The 18114-nt window shown below is 46.9% G+C and overlaps 1 protein-coding gene and 2 non-coding genes across 3 annotated transcripts in view; 1 reads left to right on the forward strand and 2 right to left on the reverse strand.

The window, feature by feature from the left end:
- Window positions 1-128, reverse strand: part of LOC131291517 (large subunit ribosomal RNA) — a 4091-nt gene extending 3963 nt beyond the window's left edge. Inside the window, exon 1 of the ribosomal RNA XR_009189317.1 lies at window positions 1-128. This exon is cut by the window's left edge and continues 3963 nt beyond it. This is a non-coding gene — a ribosomal RNA (large subunit ribosomal RNA).
- Window positions 1-18114, forward strand: part of LOC131291501 (helicase POLQ-like) — a 151720-nt gene that overhangs the window by 124770 nt on the left and 8836 nt on the right. The window lies entirely within an intron of this gene.
- On the reverse strand, window positions 616-770 carry LOC131291508 (5.8S ribosomal RNA). Its single transcript, XR_009189308.1, has one exon. It is a non-coding gene; the product is annotated as a 5.8S ribosomal RNA (ribosomal RNA).

Here is an 18114-nt window from a genome sequence, read left to right on the forward strand (position 1 = left end):
CCGCCACCCCTACGTGCTGAGCTTCTCCCGTTTCGCTCGCAGCTACTCAGGGAATCCCGGTTGGTTTCTTTTCCTCCCCTTATTAATATGCTTAAATTCAGGGGGTTGTCACACATGAACTGAGGCTTATGTACCTTGCGGTTGTTATCGTCACATCTGGCTTGCGACTACTTTGTTTCAATGTCCAATATGTACCGTTGGACTCGGTTAACGGGCTGTTAGCCCGCGTGTGGTTTAACTCACTGATACCTTCCATTGCCCATACGCTAGTTTGTTTGTGTTCCTTTGGTCAACTTCCATACTTGAATCATTTGTGCTACCGCTGCTGCTTCGACGCTACTTTGACATCTTCGCTTCTATTTAAATAAATAAATAAGCTGAAGCTAGACATCAGTAAACACCACCACAGACACCACAAGCACGCCTTCTCCTCGTACTTCCGCCTCACGCGGGAACACGGACGCTCTAAATACTTCGAATTCCAATGCCAGTATATTGTAAACCACGGGTTCTTTAATGCTAGCGGGTCGTCGCGACCCTAGTTAACATCATGGTGCACGTCTCGTGACGGGTGTCACGGCGTAGTTAAATGTATGCGATACATTTCTCAAATATAAGCGCTCAGTCATCTGTACATCATGGTAGGTTCCCACGACGTGCAATATGCGTTCAACTTATCAATGTTCATGTGTCCTGCAGTTCACATTATGACGCGCAGTTAGCTGCGGTCTTCATCGATCCATGAGCCGAGTGATCCACTGCCGAGGGTGACTAACTTGCGTAAGCCGCCGCTGTGCGCGTATACCCGTTCCCCGTAGGGAGGAGCAAGCCGCCGCTTAGAGACGAAGCATAAAGTGTCCTCATTCCACATAGGGCAAGCTGGATGAATCCATTTTACCCAGGACGGCCGAAGCGGCGTGGACCAGGGGAGAACTGAACCTTATACTTCACACCACAGTAAGTCTACGTGTCCTCTTCCACATAGGGCAAGCTAGAACTAACTATCTTACCCAGGACTGCCGAAGCAGCGTGGACCAGGGGAGGAACACACTTTTCATGGAAACGTAAGGCATCCATGACTGCCATAACGTAAGCCGCCGCTGTGCGCGTATACCCGTTCCCCGTAGGGAGGAGCAAGCCGCCGCTTAGAGACGAAGCATAAAGTGTCCTCATTCCACATAGGGCAAGCTGGATGAATCCATTTTACCCAGGACGGCCGAAGCGGCGTGGACCAGGGAAGAACTGAACTTTATACTTCACACCACAGTAAGTCTACGTGTCCTCTTCCACATAGGGCAAGCTAGAACTAACTATCTTACCCAGGACTGCCGAAGCAGCGTGGACCAGGGGAGGAACACACTTTTCATAGAAACGTAAGGCATCCATGACTGCCATAGTGCGTAAGCCGCCGCTGTGCGCGTAAACCCGTTCCCCGTAGGGAGGAGTCAAGCCGCCGCTTAGAGACGAAGTATGAAGTGTCCTCTTCCACATAGGGCAAGCTAGAATGAACTATCTTACCCAGGACCGCCGAAGCAGCGTGGACCAGGGGAGAACTGAACTTTATACTTCACACCACAGTATTGAGTAATGTGCCCTCTTCCACATAGGGCAAGCTGGAATGTTCCATTTTACCCAGGACGGCCGAAGCGGCGTGGACCAGTGGAGGACTACACAATCATGAGGTTTGATATCGACTTGTGTGTTTCAATAGGATACCGATGGTATGGTTTGAACCGATTTGATTTAGCCATTCTGAAGTCATCACTTGGTTGAAGCGCTGAACTAGGGAGGCATCGTTTACATATATATTGGTTTTCGCATGCTCTACTAGGTTAATGTCATGAGGTTGGCTATCGAGCATGCCCAAGTGATGACTTGATTGTGTGCTTGCTTGAATTCTTCACATTTCATACCATCGGTTAGTTGTCGAATCATTCCTCGATCATAACCTTCGTTCTTGGTTCATGTATGCTCTCTTCCACATAGGGCAAGCTAGAATTAACTATCTTACCCAGGACCGCCGAAGCAGCGTGGACCAGGGGAGAACTATACTTTGTCTTGTATGCCCTCTTCCACATAGGGCAAGCTAGAATGAACTATCTTACCCAGGACCGCCGGAGCAGCGTGGACCAGTGGAGGACTATACTTTGTTCATTACACCACAGTATTAAGTATGGTGTCCTCTTCCACATAGGGCAAGCTAGAATTAACTATCTTACCCAGGACCGCCGAAGCAGTGTGGACCAGGGGAGGACTATACTTTATACTTCACACACTAGCCAAATTGAAGTCATCACTTGGTTGAAGCACTGAACTAGGGCGAGTCTATCGTTTACTTTGCATTGGGATAATACGCTGCATGCTCTCTTAGGTTAATGTCATGTGATTGGCTATAGAGCATGCCCAAGTGATGACTTTGTTTCAAGCTCAACAGGTAGGGTATTGAGTCCTCTTCCACATAGGGCAAGCTAGAATTAACTATCTTACCCAGGACCGCCGGAGCAGCGTGGACCAGGGGAGAACTATACTTTGTCTTGTATGCCCTCTTCCACATAGGGCAAGCTAGAACTAACTATCTTACCCAGGACTGCAAAGCAGCGTGGACCAGTGGAGGACTATACTTTGTTCATTACACCACAGTATTAAGTATGGTGTCCTCTTCCACATAGGGCAAGCTAGAACTAACTATCTTACCCAGGACCGCCGAAGCAGTGTGGACCAGGGGAGGACTATACTTTATACTTCACACACTAGCCATACTGAAGTCATCACTTGGTGGGGGTGAACTACGGCGGTATCTATCGTTTTGGTTCGGTCTATATAGGGTCGCTTGCATGCTCATTCGAATATAATGTAATTGTGTATGGCTTTATGAGCATGCCCAAGTGATGACTTTGTTTCAAGCTCAACAGGTAGGGTATTGAGTCCTCTTCCACATAGGGCAAGCTAGAATGAACTATCTTACCCAGGACCGCCGGAGCAGCGTGGACCAGGGGAGAACTGAACCTTATACTTCACACCACAGTATTGAGTACGTCTTGCATAAAGCCCCTAATGAGAACCACGAGGGCTCTCTCAATGTAGAACCACGAGGGCTCTAGTACCGATTCTCTCGGTACGGCTTGGTCCGTGTTCCTTTATGCTTGTACTCGCAGAAAGTCTCAACCCGGAGGTCTTGACTTTGATTGTCATAGTTGGACTACGACGGGGCATCCGACCATTGCTGATCGAACACCCCTGATTCACCATCTTTCGGGTAGGCGGTACGCGTACCTCCGGACGCGGAAGTCTCAACCCGGAGGTCTTGACTTTGATTGTCATAGTTGGACTACGACGGGGTATCCGACTCATCGAATACCCCAGAAGCACACCATCTTTCGGGTAGGCGGTACGCGTACCTCCGGACGCGGAAAGTCTCAACCCGGAGGTCTTGACTGTGGTTGTCATAGTTGGACTACGACGGGGTATCCGACTCATCGAATACCCCAGAAGCACACCATCTTTCGGGTAGGCGGTACGCGTACCTCCGGACGCGGAAGTCTCAACCCGGAGGTCTTGACTTTGATTGTCATAGTTGGACTACGACGGGGTATCCGACTCATCGAATACCCCAGAAGCACACCATCTTTCGGGTAGGCGGTACGCGTACCTCCGGACGCGGAAGTCTCAACCCGGAGGTCTTGACTTTGATTGTCATAGTTGGACTACGACGAGGCATCCGACCATTGCTGATCGAACACCCCTGATTCACCATCTTTCGGATAGGAGGTGCGCCCACCTCCGACGCGGAAGTCTCAACCCGGAGGTTCGGACTTAGAGTTTTTCCCATTTAAAAGTTTTTCTCTTAGCCATACTGAAGTCATCACTTGGTGAACGATTGAACTAGGGCGGGTTAATCGTTAATAGATATCATGTGGTTTGCATGCTCTCTTAGGTTAAGGTCATGTGGTTGGCTATCGAGCATGCCCAAGTGATGACTTTGTTTCACGCTTGCTTGATTTCTTCATGATTCCCTGTTATATAGTGTATTCATTCGAGAACAGGGAATCTTTGGTTTTGCTCAACAGGTATTGGATGTCAACTTGGTATCTAGATCGCATTAAGTCTCAACCCGCAGGTTCGGACTTGTATAGTGACATCTTGTTACGGTCTTGAGTCTCAACCCGCAGGTTCGGACTACTTAGTGTTTGATCGAATATAATATGGCAACTTGTGCCTAAGTCTCAACCCGCAGGTTCGGACTTCTGTTTATTTGGCCAATGTATGTATAAGGCAACTTGTGCCTAAGTCTCAACCCGCAGGTTCGGACTTGTTAGTGTTTCGTCAACTTTCATATGGCAACTTGTGCCTAAGTCTCAACCCGCAGGTTCGGACTTGTGTATTTGTTCGAAGTCATGTATAAGGCAACTTGTGCCGAAGTCTCAACCCGCAGGTTCGGACTTGTGTATTTGTTCGAAGTCATGTATAAGGCAACGTGTGCCTAAGTCTCAACCCGCAGGTTCGGACTTCTATAGTGTTTCGTCAATTATCATATGGCAACTTGTGCCGAAGTCTCAACCCGCAGGTTCGGACTTCTGGAAGGATCACTTGGCCACTAATGATCCTTCCGCAGGTTCACCTACGGAAACCTTGTTACGACTTTTACTTCCTCTAAATCATCAAGTTCGGTCAACTTCGATAAAGCAGACGCGGTTCACGAGGATCCAGCGAACGATCATCTCCAAAGACCTCACTAAATAATCCATCGGTAGTAGCGACGGGCGGTGTGTACAAAGGGCAGGGACGTATTCAACGCTGGCTGATGACCAGCACTTACTAGAAGTTCCGAGTTCATATGGACCATTGCAATCCATAATCCCTACTAAGTGAGTATTTGAGTGATTTCCCGTTCCTCTCGGAATAGGAGACACGCTGCTACCCACATTGTAGCACGCGTGTAGCCCAGAACATCTAAGGGCATCACGGACCTGTTATCGCTCGATCTCATTTTGCTAAACACAAATTGTCCTGCTAAGCAGCGTACCGTAAGTGCACTTGCGCACACGAACAGCGAAGGTGTCAGGTCATACTCCACCGAAAGGTCCTAACCCGTTCCAATCGGCATCGACGCATTAACGCTGACTGCGTTCTAGTTAGCATATGTGAGTCACGTTCGTTATCGGAATTAACCAGACAAATCAATCCACGAACTAAGAACGGCCATGCACCACTACCCTTAAATTTGAGAAAGAGCTATTAATCTGTCTCACCTCCATAAGTTCGGACCTGGTAAGTTTTCCCGTGTTGAGTCAAATTGAACCGCAAGCTCCATTTCATTTTTTTTTTTTGGACGAGGGTTCACATTGGCCTTGGCCCCGAGGGACCATGACCAACATTACTCCCTCCTCTGAGCCTTTAACCTTCCGTCACGCTGTGCACCTACACGGTAGAAGCGATGACGGAAGAGGCATCTGTCCCTAGGATAAAATCACACTTTACGGACACTGTGGCACGCAACTAACTCCTGAAGGGTGAAAGCGCGTGTCGCCAAAGGTCTAACAGGTACTACCCTGACTACCAGGGGCTATTTCCCAAGCCTAAGGAGACGGACTCGGCGCAATGCAACTTAAGCGGCTCAGAAGATCGATCCGACAGCTGACTTACATGACACCACTACCTCCTAAAATCCCGTAAATGGGACTTGCACTAAGGTTCAAATATCATGCGGATGCGTCAGCCCGCAAAACTAGGCTCCTGCCTCGTCTACGTGCTGGGTCTCCGATATCTGACACTTCTTGATGTTACTCATGCTGGCCCGCAAAACCAAGCTCCTGCTCGGTCTACGTGCCGTCCCCTGTGGCCTGTTTGGATTGTACAAGGCCCTGAACTCGACCGGCGTCCTAGAGGTTGTTCAGCGATGGTTCGGTACCGCGATTGGCGGGTATCAGGCGTAACCCCCGGTGCATCCCTCCCCAAAGCATCACAAACCTTAAGTATCCGGTCTTGTTCCCTTCACCCTGGGGTCGTCCAACGTCTGACTTGACTTAGTCATGGAAGACTTGGTTGCCTTGACCGGGTATCCTCGGCGCCCTACGTCAGCCAATCCTTTGTCGCGTCATTGTCGGACTTGCCCTCCTCCACTTGGCCTGGCCGATGTTGTGCCAGGCCCTTGACAGTTCAGGTTTCTGGATTGACTTGATCATTATCGCATAGTTATCACCGGCCGAGCTTTACCGATGGATCCCTTACCGACAAATCCCAAATCTCCCCATAGCCTGTCCTGCATTCACTCGTTCTGCACCCGCTGGTGCTTCCTTTGGCCTGGCTGGTCTTGTGCCAGGCCCTTGACAGGCCGGTTTCCGGTTTGACGAGCCAATTGTCGAATAGGTACCACCTTGGTGCCAACGCTCACCGGTGCATCCCTTATCGACGTATGGCAAGTCGCCCCATAGACCTTTCCGTCACCTTCCTACTGTGCGCTTTCGCGCCTGCACTAATGTGCCCGCCTGTGCCGCAAGCGTCGTCCGTTCTGCTGCTGGTCATGACTTTCGATGGTTGGCGGGACCATCCTACTCGCCCGCCAGCAACCCCAGGAGAAGCACCACCAACTCCTTCGTATCCGGACGACCACTCGCGGCCTGCGCATCGGTTTCAGTCCTGCGCCCTGGGAGAGGACAGGGCACATCTGGACTTCGACCTTTGCGACTTTTCGTGAAACTTCCAGGAGAGTGAATCCCTTCCGTAACACTCCCTACGTCTTCGCGGTCCTGTCCGCTGACATAGGGTCCATCCTAACCTCCCTCACTCGGAGAGGCTAAACAGACCAGAGGGCTAGATATCTAAAACCAGGATTAAAGACACCTTACAAGGCCCGTTCCGTCTGCGGCGCACTACCATACCCCGTCCAGTCATGATCAAGAGTGCTACAGTGTTGGGCCACCGAGCAAACATAGAAATACACCTTCAAGAGTTTCACCCTGATAGTGCACGGGAGGTCGGGTACCCCTCCCACCCGGATCTCTGTTCGTCACCCCTGTCTCCAGGGGGTCCAGTGGCGCCACGAGGAGGCCAGTATTCCAGGCGTTCACGCCGTCACACCGTTTGACCGGAATGACCCCGCAATGACTGCGAGCCCGCAAGCTCCATTTCATTGTGGTGCCCTTCCGTCAATTCCTTTAAGTTTCAACTTTGCAACCATACTTCCCCCGGAACCTGACTTTGGTTTCCCGGAAGCTACTGAGAGCACCTGGTTGTAGCGTCTCCCAATTGCTAGTTGGCATCGTTTACGGTTAGAACTAGGGCGGTATCTAATCGCCTTCGATCCTCTAACTTTCGTTCTTGATTAAAGAAAGCATCCTTGACAAATGCCTTCGCTTTAGTTAGTCTTACGACGGTCTACGAATTTCACCTCTCGCGCCGTAATACTAGTGTCCCCAACTACTTCTGTTAATCATTACCTCCGGTCTGAGTACAAACCAATGAAAGATTAGACCAAGGTCGTATTCCATTATTCCATGCAAGATTATTCTAGGGCGTTTGGGCACCCTGCTTTAAGCACTCTAATTTGTTCAAGGTAAACGTGAGCGGTCGAGCTCTATGTTACACTTGCACCCGTTGAAGGGCACACCATGACACAGACTTGGTGCCCTACCACACCATTGAGTCGCAACCAGATTCCGACTTGGCCCACCGACCACGGGTTGACCGGGTCGGCGGAGCCGGACTGTGTTGGACAAGTATCAACTTCGAACGTTTTAACCGCAACAATTTTAATATACGCTAGTGGAGCTGGAATTACCGCGGCTGCTGGCACCAGACTTGCCCTCCACTTGATCCTCGTAGAAGGATTTATGCTCTACTCATTCCAATTATGAAACATCATTAAAGAGTTTCATATTGTTATTTCTCGTCACTACCTCCCCGTCCCGGGATTGGGTAATTTACGCGCCTGCTGCCTTCCTTGGATGTGGTAGCCATTTCTCAGGCTCCCTCTCCGGAATCGAACCCTGATTCCCCGTTACCCGTTGCAACCATGGTAGTCCTCTATACTACCATCCATAGTTGATAGGGCAGATATTTGCGAGATCTGTCGTCGGTGCGAGACCATACGATCAGCATCATTATCCAGACTTCAACTCAATGACACGGAGAACCCGCGATTGGTTTGACTAATAAGTGCACCAGTTCCCGCGAGGGTCCTGGCATGTTGCATGTATTAGCTCTAGATTTTCCACAGTTATCCAAGTAACTAGGTTGATGATCTCGTAAATTATAGCTGTTATACTGAGCCTTATGCGGTTTCACATTAAATCTGTTTGTACTTAGACATGCATGGCTTAACCTTTGAGACGAGCGTATATTACTGGTAGGATCAACCAGAATTCCGACTTTGCGTTCGAATGTTCATTGTCCCATTGCACCCGGAGGAGCAAACACCACGTTCTATATGTTGTCAAGTCCGGTAGCACACGGGAGGCGAGCCCCCGTGCGAACCTCATTGCCCTCGTATCACACACACACCCGATGCACCGGACAGGCACTTGAGCGGCATTCGACTCCGCTAAGCGCTCGTGCGCCCGATTGTGCATGCGCTGACGGGGCCTTCATACCCCTACCACAGCGACCTTATGCCAAACTTCCATGAATACTTAGGTGAGCTGACAAGGGCCTTCATTTCCCTACCATCAACTAAAGGACACGCTAGGCGCGTCCGATCATTGCAACTGCGGGGCTTTCATACCCCAATCACCACAGTACGCAATTCACCAGAGTTTAATCACAACCCCCCCGGACATGGCACACTATTAACTTGCAACAAAACTTAGTGTGTGCCGGGCACATCGGTTCCACAAAATCATTCCCGATGTACCCCAATTGGGGTTGCGAACGCATTCACGGTCCTCTGACACACCCAACCAAGCGTGGATACTACATACCTCAAACACCCAGTACACTAACAGACAAATCAACATATGGTTGCTTTCCCCCAGACATTTGCCAATCACTTGGCACCCGGACGGGAACTCGCTCCTGATTGCGCCAATGCCACCCATTTGCCAAGAGCGAGTTCTGTATGTAGATTTCATTTGGAAAGACAACCGTGTACTGGATATTCTATCCGACGATTACAGATGACGAGTACGAGACTCGACTACACTCACGGATAATACATTTTGGGTCGAGATTGCTTTCGGGGTTTTCGATTGGTCTTGCGCTTGTAAACGTATAACTTTGACTTGTGGTAACCTCGGTATGTTAGTCGATCACGTGGTTGTGAACTGGGTACGGGTGGGCAATCTGTTCACTTGCACTCTGGGTAGGAATATGGTGAGCGCTATAGGTTAAAGATCATGGTATGGTTCCATCGTGATGACTTTCGCTAGATAGTAGTATGTTTGGATAGTTATAACGTTTTTGGCCATTTGTTCATAGTGTTCGGTTCATTCAGGAATTCGATTGGTCTTTGCTTCACACACGTGGTCGATCACTTGGATGTGAACTAGGGTGAGATTAAGGTGTTCACTAGTGCTCTTCGGTTTTGGATCAGTACTGAGCACTTGATTGGTTTCGCATAATATGTATCCATAGTGATGACTCTTTCCAGCTTAAGATTTCGTTACCGGTTTCGAATCCTCCCCACGTTCGCTTTTACTTGGTTAGGTTTTCGAGTGTAGATTTGAAAGCAATCTCATGTATGTATCCCATCTGATATAAGCCACTGACAGTTCATGTCACCTCGTTCAACTCTCGCTGGGTCACAGAAGTATGTTACTGCGCCCATTATCCCTACTCGGATAGGTTCGGTTCGTTCGTTTTATACTACGGTGAGTAAACTCAATTTGTGCATCGCATAGCCATGGAAAGCAAGCTTTCGCGGGCCTCTTCGACTGTTTTGATACGAGCTTTGCCCGTGATGCTTGTCATCCCAGGATACTAGACCCCTTTGGACGACCGCATGACCATCAGAAAGTAAATTCCACGTTCGATTTGGGGTGTGAACCCCGAACATAAAGTCTTTGTGTAGAACCACGAGGGCTCTATAGTACCGATTCTCTCGGTACGCTTGGTCCGTGTTCCTTTATGTTCGTACTCTTGTGAATAAGATTCACGTTCGTTTTGGGATATTTGCTACTGTCACCGTTTGAGTACTATGGGGCTTGAACCCCTAACATAAAGTCTTTGTGTAGAACCACGAGGGTTCTATAGTACCGATTCTCTCGGTACGCTTGGTCCGTGTTCCTTTATGTTCGTACTCTTGTGTGTATAATATTCATGTTCGGTTTGGGATATTTGCTACTTTCACCAGGGTCCCGTTCTTCATACAAGTCTGCCTTGCTAATGTGGTAACTTTATAGTGTAGTTCTGACATCCCAATTTTGGGACTTAGCCGATTTTTCGTATATTTCCATATGACCCATAGGGTCCCTTTCTTCATACAAGCTTGCCTAGGGCGATCGGTCAAAACTTGTCTTACTATTCGATTGGTCTTCGCACTTTCACCCTAGGCAGTTCGCCTAGGTCTGTCTTCTTGAGGAGGCCAAAACCCGAAATAAGGAGGTCCAGCCGACCCTGAAACCTCCCCTGTCTTAACTACACTAACCCGATTTTTCATGGTCCTTAGCGCCATACAACTTTGCCTAGGTCACTTGTACTCTTGACTTAGGCCATCTGACTTGGTCCGTGTTTCTTCCTAGGGTTCACCTAGGTACTTTGCCTTGCTTGATGTGGTAACTTTTTAGTGTAGTTCAGACATCCCAATTTTGGGACTTAGCCGATTTTTCATGTATTTCCATATGACCCATAGGGTCCCTTTCTTCATACAAGCTTGCCTAGGGCGATCGGTCAAAACTTGTCTTACTATTCGATTGGTCTTCGCACTTTCACCCTAGGCAGTTTGCCTAGGTCTGTCTTCTTGAGGAGGCCAAAACCCGAAATAAGGAGGTTCAGCCGACCCAGAAACCTCCCCTGTCTGAACTACACTAACCCGATTTTTCAGGGTCCTCAGCGCCATACAACTTTGCCTAGGTCACTTGTACTCTTGACTTAGGCCATCTGACTTGGTCCGTGTTTCTTCCTAGGGTTCACCTAGGTACTTTGCCTTGCTTGATGTGGTAACTTTTTAGTGTAGTTCAGACATCCCAATTTTGGGACTTAGCCGATTTTTCATGTATTTCCATATGACCCATAGGGTCCCTTTCTTCATACAAGCTTGCCTAGGGCGATCGGTCAAAACTTGTCTTACTATTCGATTGGTCTTCGCACTTTCACCCTAGGCAGTTTGCCTAGGTGTAGCTTCTTGAGGAGGTCAAAACCCAAAATAAGGAGGTTCAGCCGACCCAAAAACCTCCCCTGTCTAAACTACACTAACCAGATTTTTCAGGGTCCTCACCGTCATACAACTTTGCCTAGGTCACTTGTTCTCTTGACTTAGGTCATCTGACTTGGTCCGTGTTTCTTGCTAGGGTTCACCTAGGTACTTTGCCTTGCTTGATGTGGTAACTTTTTAGTGTAGTTCAGACATCCCAATTTTGGGACTTAGCCGATTTTTCATGTATTTCCATATGACCCATAGGGTCCCTTTCTTCATACAAGCTTGCCTAGGGCGATCGGTCAAAACTTGTCTTACTATTCGATTGGTCTTCGCACTTTCACCCTAGGCAGTTTGCCTAGGTGTAGCTTCTTGAGGAGGTCAAAACCCAAAATAAGGAGGTTCAGCCGACCCAGAAACCTCCCCTGTCTAAACTACACTAACCAGATTTTTCAGGGTCCTCACCGTCATACAACTTTGCCTAGGTCACTTGCACTCTTGACTTAGGCCATCTGACTTGGTCCGTGTTTCTTGCTAGGGTTCACCTAGGTAGTTTGCCTTGCTTGGTGTGGTAACATTTGAGTGTAGTTCTGACATCCCCATTTTGGGACTTAGCCGATTTTTCGATCAATACCATATGACCCATATGGGTCCTTTGCTTCATATAAGTTTGCCTTGCTTGGTGTGGTAACATTTGAGTGTAGTTCTGACATCCCCATTTTGGGACTTAGCCGATTTTTCGTAAAATACCATATGACCCATCAGGGTCCTTTGCTTCATATAAGTTTGCCTTGCTTGGTGTGGTAACATTTGAGTGTAGTTCTGACATCCCCATTTTGGGACTTAGCCGATTTTTCGTAAAATACCATATGACCCATCAGGGTCCTTTGCTTCATATAAGTTTGCCTTGCTTGGTGTGGTAACATTTGAGTGTAGTTCTGACATCCCCATTTTGGGACTTAGCCGATTTTTCGTAAAATACCATATGACCCATCAGGGTCCTTTGCTTCATATAAGTTTGCCTTGCTTGGTGTGGTAACATTTGAGTGTAGTTCTGACATCCCCATTTTGGGACTTAGCCGATTTTTCGTAAAATACCATATGACCCATCAGGGTCCTTTGCTTCATATAAGTTTGCCTTGCTTGGTGTGGTAACATTTGAGTGTAGTTCTGACATCCCCATTTTGGGACTTAGCCGATTTTTCGTAAAATACCATATGACCCATCAGGGTCCTTTGCTTCATATAAGTTTGCCTTGCTTGGTATGGTAACATTTGAGTGTAGTTCTGACATCATCATTTTGGGACTTAGCCGATTTTTCGTAAAATACCATATGACCCATATGGGTCCTTTGCTTCATATAAGTTTGCCTTGCTTGGTGTGGTAACTTTTTAGTGTAGTTCTGACATCCCCATTTTGGGACTTAGCCGATTTTTCGTAAAATACCATATGACCCATCAGGGTCCTTGCCTTCATATAAGTTTGCCTTGCTTGGTGTGGTAACATTTGAGTGTAGTTCTGACATCCCCATTTTGGGACTTAGCCGATTTTTCGATCAATACCATATGACCCATCAGGGTCCTTTGCTTCATATAAGTTTGCCTTGCTTGGTGTGGTAACATTTGAGTGTAGTTCTGACATCCCCATTTTGGGACTTAGCCGATTTTTCGTAAAATACCATATGACCCATCAGGGTCCTTGCCTTCATATAAGTTTGCCTTGCTTGGTGTGGTAACACATGAGTGTAGTTCTGACATCCCCATTTTGGGACTTAGCCGATTTTTCGTAAAATACCATATGACCCATCAGGGTCCTTTCCTTCATATAAGTTTGCCTTGCTTGATGTGGTAACATTTGAGTGTAGTTCAGACATCCCCATTTTGGGACTTAGCCGATTTTTCGATCCATACCATATGACCCATCAGGGTCCTTGCCTTCATATAAGTTTGCCTTGCTTGGTGTGGTAACATTTTAGTGTAGTTCTGACATCATCATTTTGGGACTTAGCCGATTTTTCGTAAAATACCATATGACCCATATGGGTCCTTTGCTTCATATAAGTTTGCCTTGCTTGGTGTGGTAACTTTTTAGTGTAGTTCTGACATCCCCATTTTGGGACTTAGCCGATTTTTCGTAAAATACCATATGACCCATCAGGGTCCTTTGCTTCATATAAGTTTGCCTTGCTTGGTATGGTAACATTTGAGTGTAGTTCTGACATCATCATTTTGGGACTTAGCCGATTTTTCGTAAAATACCATATGACCCATATGGGTCCTTTGCTTCATATAAGTTTGCCTTGCTTGGTGTGGTAACTTTTTAGTGTAGTTCTGACATCCCCATTTTGGGACTTAGCCGATTTTTCGTAATATACCATATGACCCATCAGGGTCCTTGCCTTCATATAAGTTTGCCTTGCTTGGTGTGGTAACATTTGAGTGTAGTTCTGACATCCCCATTTTGGGACTTAGCCGATTTTTCGATCAATACCATATGACCCATCAGGGTCCTTTGCTTCATATAAGTTTGCCTTGCTTGGTGTGGTAACATTTGAGTGTAGTTCTGACATCATCATTTTGGGACTTAGCCGATTTTTCGTAAATTACCATATGACCCATCAGGGTCCTTGCCTTCATATAAGTTTGCCTTGCTTGGTGTGGTAACACATGAGTGTAGTTCTGACATCCCCATTTTGGGACTTAGCCGATTTTTCGTAAAATACCATATGACCCATCAGGGTCCTTTCCTTCATATAAGTTTGCCTTGCTTGATGTGGTAACATTTGAGTGTAGTTCAGACATCCCCATTTTGGGACTTAGCCGATTTTTCGATCCATACCATATGACCCATCAGGGTCCTTGCCTTCATATAAGTTTGCCTTGCTTGGTGTGGTAACATTTTAGTGTAGTTCTGACATCATCATTTTGGGACTTAGCCGATTTTTCGTAAAATACCATATGACCCATATGGGTCCTTTGCTTCATATAAGTTTGCCTTGCTTGGTGTGGTAACTTTTTAGTGTAGTTCTGACATCCCCATTTTGGGACTTAGCCGATTTTTCGATCCATCCTATATGACCCATCAGGGTCCTTTTTCTTCATATAAGTTTCCCAAGACTTAGTGCTTTTTACCTTTGGACACCAATATCACCCTTACGGGTTTCTTTGATCTTCTCACTTTGTATTGACCAAATGTAGGTCTTGCCATGCCAAACATATAATTGTTCTACACCAAGTCTCTATCTCTTACCGCCAGCTCGGTACATTCGATCAACCTGCCCTTAAGGCACCCGGGACTTAGCCATTTTTTCACATTTTTCATGATTTTGAGGCAACTTTTCTCGACTTTGTCACCTTATATCACCAAGATCCTTTCCCTTTAGCGCTTCACTCTGTTCGTATGATATTTAGCGCTGACTATCACCTTTCTATCGCTGACCTCAACTTCTTATTCGGTGCCATAGAGCCAGAGATATTTGGTGTATGCTGTTATAAGGGAAGTTTGTCACTTTTTCAAAGGCCCACTTTGGGACGCCCATATCTCACCTTCACGTATCTTCGATCTTCTTGTCGTCTATGGACAAAACTTAGGTCTTGTATTGGCCAACTTATAAATGTTCTACGGCCAAGCCGTATCTCTTACCGCAAGCCCGGTATTCATGGACTTAGTCGGATTTTCGCCTCTCGTGGTAACAATTTCTGACTTTGACTCACAATAACACCCGAACGGTCACATGCTAGCGCTTTGCTTGGTAGGAATTATAGTTAGCGCTACCTTTTCTCTTTCCATCGATACCTTGTTCGTTCTATTCCATGCCATACAGCCGAAGTTATGATGTTTCCCGTTTTCCATATCATGTGGAGCTTATGCTCTGGGAAAACCATCTAACACCTGTACCACCCTTTTGGGTACCACCGATCTCGTCACTATGTTCGGGCCAAATATAGGTTATAACATGCCCAACATATAATTGTTCTACACCAAGTCTCTATCTCTTACCGCCTGCTCGGTATTTTACTCGTAAGTCCAAATTTCACAACTTGTACTTTTTGGCCCAATGTACTCGAGTTTCAATTTTGGTAACATTTTTCGACTTTGACACTTAATAACTTCCAAATAATGCTAGTTAGCGCTTTGCTTTCTTCTAGTCGTATCTAGCGCTGGGTGTTACCTTTCCAAAACATATCCTAGCTTAACAATCCATGCCATACAGCCGGAGCTATACGGTGCACAAGTCAAATCCATTTTAGCCATGTTTCATTTTTGCCAATTTTTGACCACTCGTATCACCCTTCCAGAGTGGTCCGATCTTCTCGCTTTCTATGGACGACTTTTATGTCTCGTAGAGGCAAACTTATAAGTATTCTACGTCAACCCGCTATCTCTTACCGCTTGCTCGGTATTCTTGGTCTTGTGTGATTTTTGGCCATTTTGGTATTATTTTTCCACTTTGTCGCTTAATAACTCAGTTTTGCTCAACACTTAGCGCTTCGGTTGTTTGGGATTATAGTTAGCGCTCGGTTCGACCTTTCCAACACTGATCTTAGCTTGTCGATCCGTTCCATACAGCCTGAGTTATTCGCGATACCGTGTTTCAATCCATTTCTCAAGTCTCGTTTTGGTCCAACTTTGAACCAGCCATATCACCCTGATGGGTACCTCCGATCTTCTCGCTCTATATTGGCCAAAGTTAGGTCTTGTGGTAACGTACTTATGATTGTTCTACGCCGTGTTCGTAGCTCTTATCGTTCGCCCGCTATTTTCGATCATAAGGTGAATTTTCGCCTCTAAACCACCATTTTTCACCTTTGCCCTCTAATATGACCGACTTGCTCAACACCTAGCGCTTCGCTTGGTAGGACACATAGCTAGCGCTCGTCAAGACCTTTCCAACGCATATCCAAGCTTTCCGATCCGAGCCATACAGCCTGAGCTATAGGCGATACCGTTTTTCCCATTTTCTTGGTCACACGCACTTTAGGGTACCCCTTTTTGCCTTTGACCCTTAATACCTCCTCCGGGTCACTAGTAGGCGCTCAGCTTGGTAGGAAACATAGCTAGAGCAGGCCTTCACCTTTCCAAAACTGCCAAAAGTGTACCGATCCGACATCTAGAACCAAAGTTATGGTCATTCCCATCATGCTCTACTTTCATGGTCAACCTCCACTAAGCACACCTAGGTTGGACCAACTTTCACCAACTCATCTCGAACCCCAAATTTGCTTCGACCTACTAGGTTTCCCTAGCAAAGTGGCCAAAACATCCATTACAACACGACTGGTCTTTCTGGTGGTCGACCTAGGCGACTTTGTTCGACGACCACCACCCCATGGAACTAAAAGACGTCCCTTGATACGGACCACCGATACATTTTCCGGCCTGTCTAAACTACACTCATCGAAATTTTTTTGGGTCCCCACCGTCATACAAGTTTGCCTAGGTCAAGTTTTTCTTCCGGATCGGCCGCGGACCTCACTTTTCATTATCTAGGGAGGCCATAGGGCCCCAAAAGGGGTTTTTTAAAATTTTCGACACTTTCGACTTTGGTCGGATTTTTTCCGATTTTGGTCCGACCTAGGGACTTGGTGGTCCAAGGAGCCTCGGGACCAAACTTTTTTCTCAGGGGTCCCTACCTCCATACAACTTTGCCTAGGTCAATTTTTTGTTCCAAATCGACCGCGGATTTCACTTTTCAATATCTGGGGCTCGTGTAGAGTCCGAATATGAGGTTTTCTCATTTTTCGACATTTTCGACTTTTTTCGACTTTTTTCGGGTTTTTCGACCTAGGGGTCCGCCGAACAATTTTTGGGTCAAAAATTTTTATTGAACTAGTCGAAAGTACGCAAAAAGATAAGACTTTTTGCCGAAGACACCATGCCCCGGAACCGACTCCTTCCCCTTCAAAATTGGGGACAAACGTGATTTTTGAAACTTTTCCTTAGGGAGCCCAAGACTTAGAAAATTTTCAAATTCTCGATTTTTCGATTGCGAGCTAGCGTTTTGCGGTCTTCGGCAATGTTGTAGATCTCGACGAGATAAGACTTTTTGGTCAAGGGACATTTTGCCCTCCGACCCCTCCTTCCCCCCGCAAATCGCCCCCCAAAGTGCAATTTTTGCATTTTCACCTCTTTGCACGCACTGTTCGGCCCAAATGGCCACTTTCTATGGGTCTGAGCGCTTTGCGGTCTTCGGCAAACTTTTAGAGCGTACCAAGCCCTAATTATAATTGTTCTACACCACCTTCGTACCTCTTCATCCCTGGCCAGTATTCGCGTACCAAGGTAATTTTTGTTCATTTTGTCAACATTTTTCATCTTTGACTGCTTCTATCGGCCTTGCCATGAACCGATAGCGCTTCGCTGTGTTCTAACGTAAGTTAGTACTACTCATTACCTTTCCAAATCATGTCTTAGATTGTCATTTGCTTGCATACAGCCGGAGCTATGAGCGATACCGTAAAAAGTACCGAAACTTGGAAAAATCCTTGGATCGCCCATATCCCCCCTTTGGGGACCAGATATCGAAAAAAGTTCTGATTCATAAAGTTGCGCCTTAACGTGTTCTAGTTATGCCTAGAACATTTCACTTCGCTAGCTGGCCTGCAACTTAGCCGTAATTGGGATTTTAGGGTGTTCAAGGAGGGCCCATTTCCTGCGACTTGGTATCTTTTGGGCCCTATGTTTCTCTAATATCTCCACGAGTTTTCCAGATAGCTTTCTCATACTTTCAGGGTGCCTAGAGCACCTCAAGACCTTTCCAACGCTATGCCGCTTGCTTCGCTCGGACATCTACAGCCGAAGTTATTCGAGGTACACTGTACCTTACC

This window comes from Anopheles ziemanni, assembly GCF_943734765.1.
Source record: "Anopheles ziemanni chromosome X unlocalized genomic scaffold, idAnoZiCoDA_A2_x.2 X_unloc_10, whole genome shotgun sequence".
Classification (NCBI taxonomy): Eukaryota; Metazoa; Arthropoda; class Insecta; order Diptera; family Culicidae; genus Anopheles; species Anopheles ziemanni.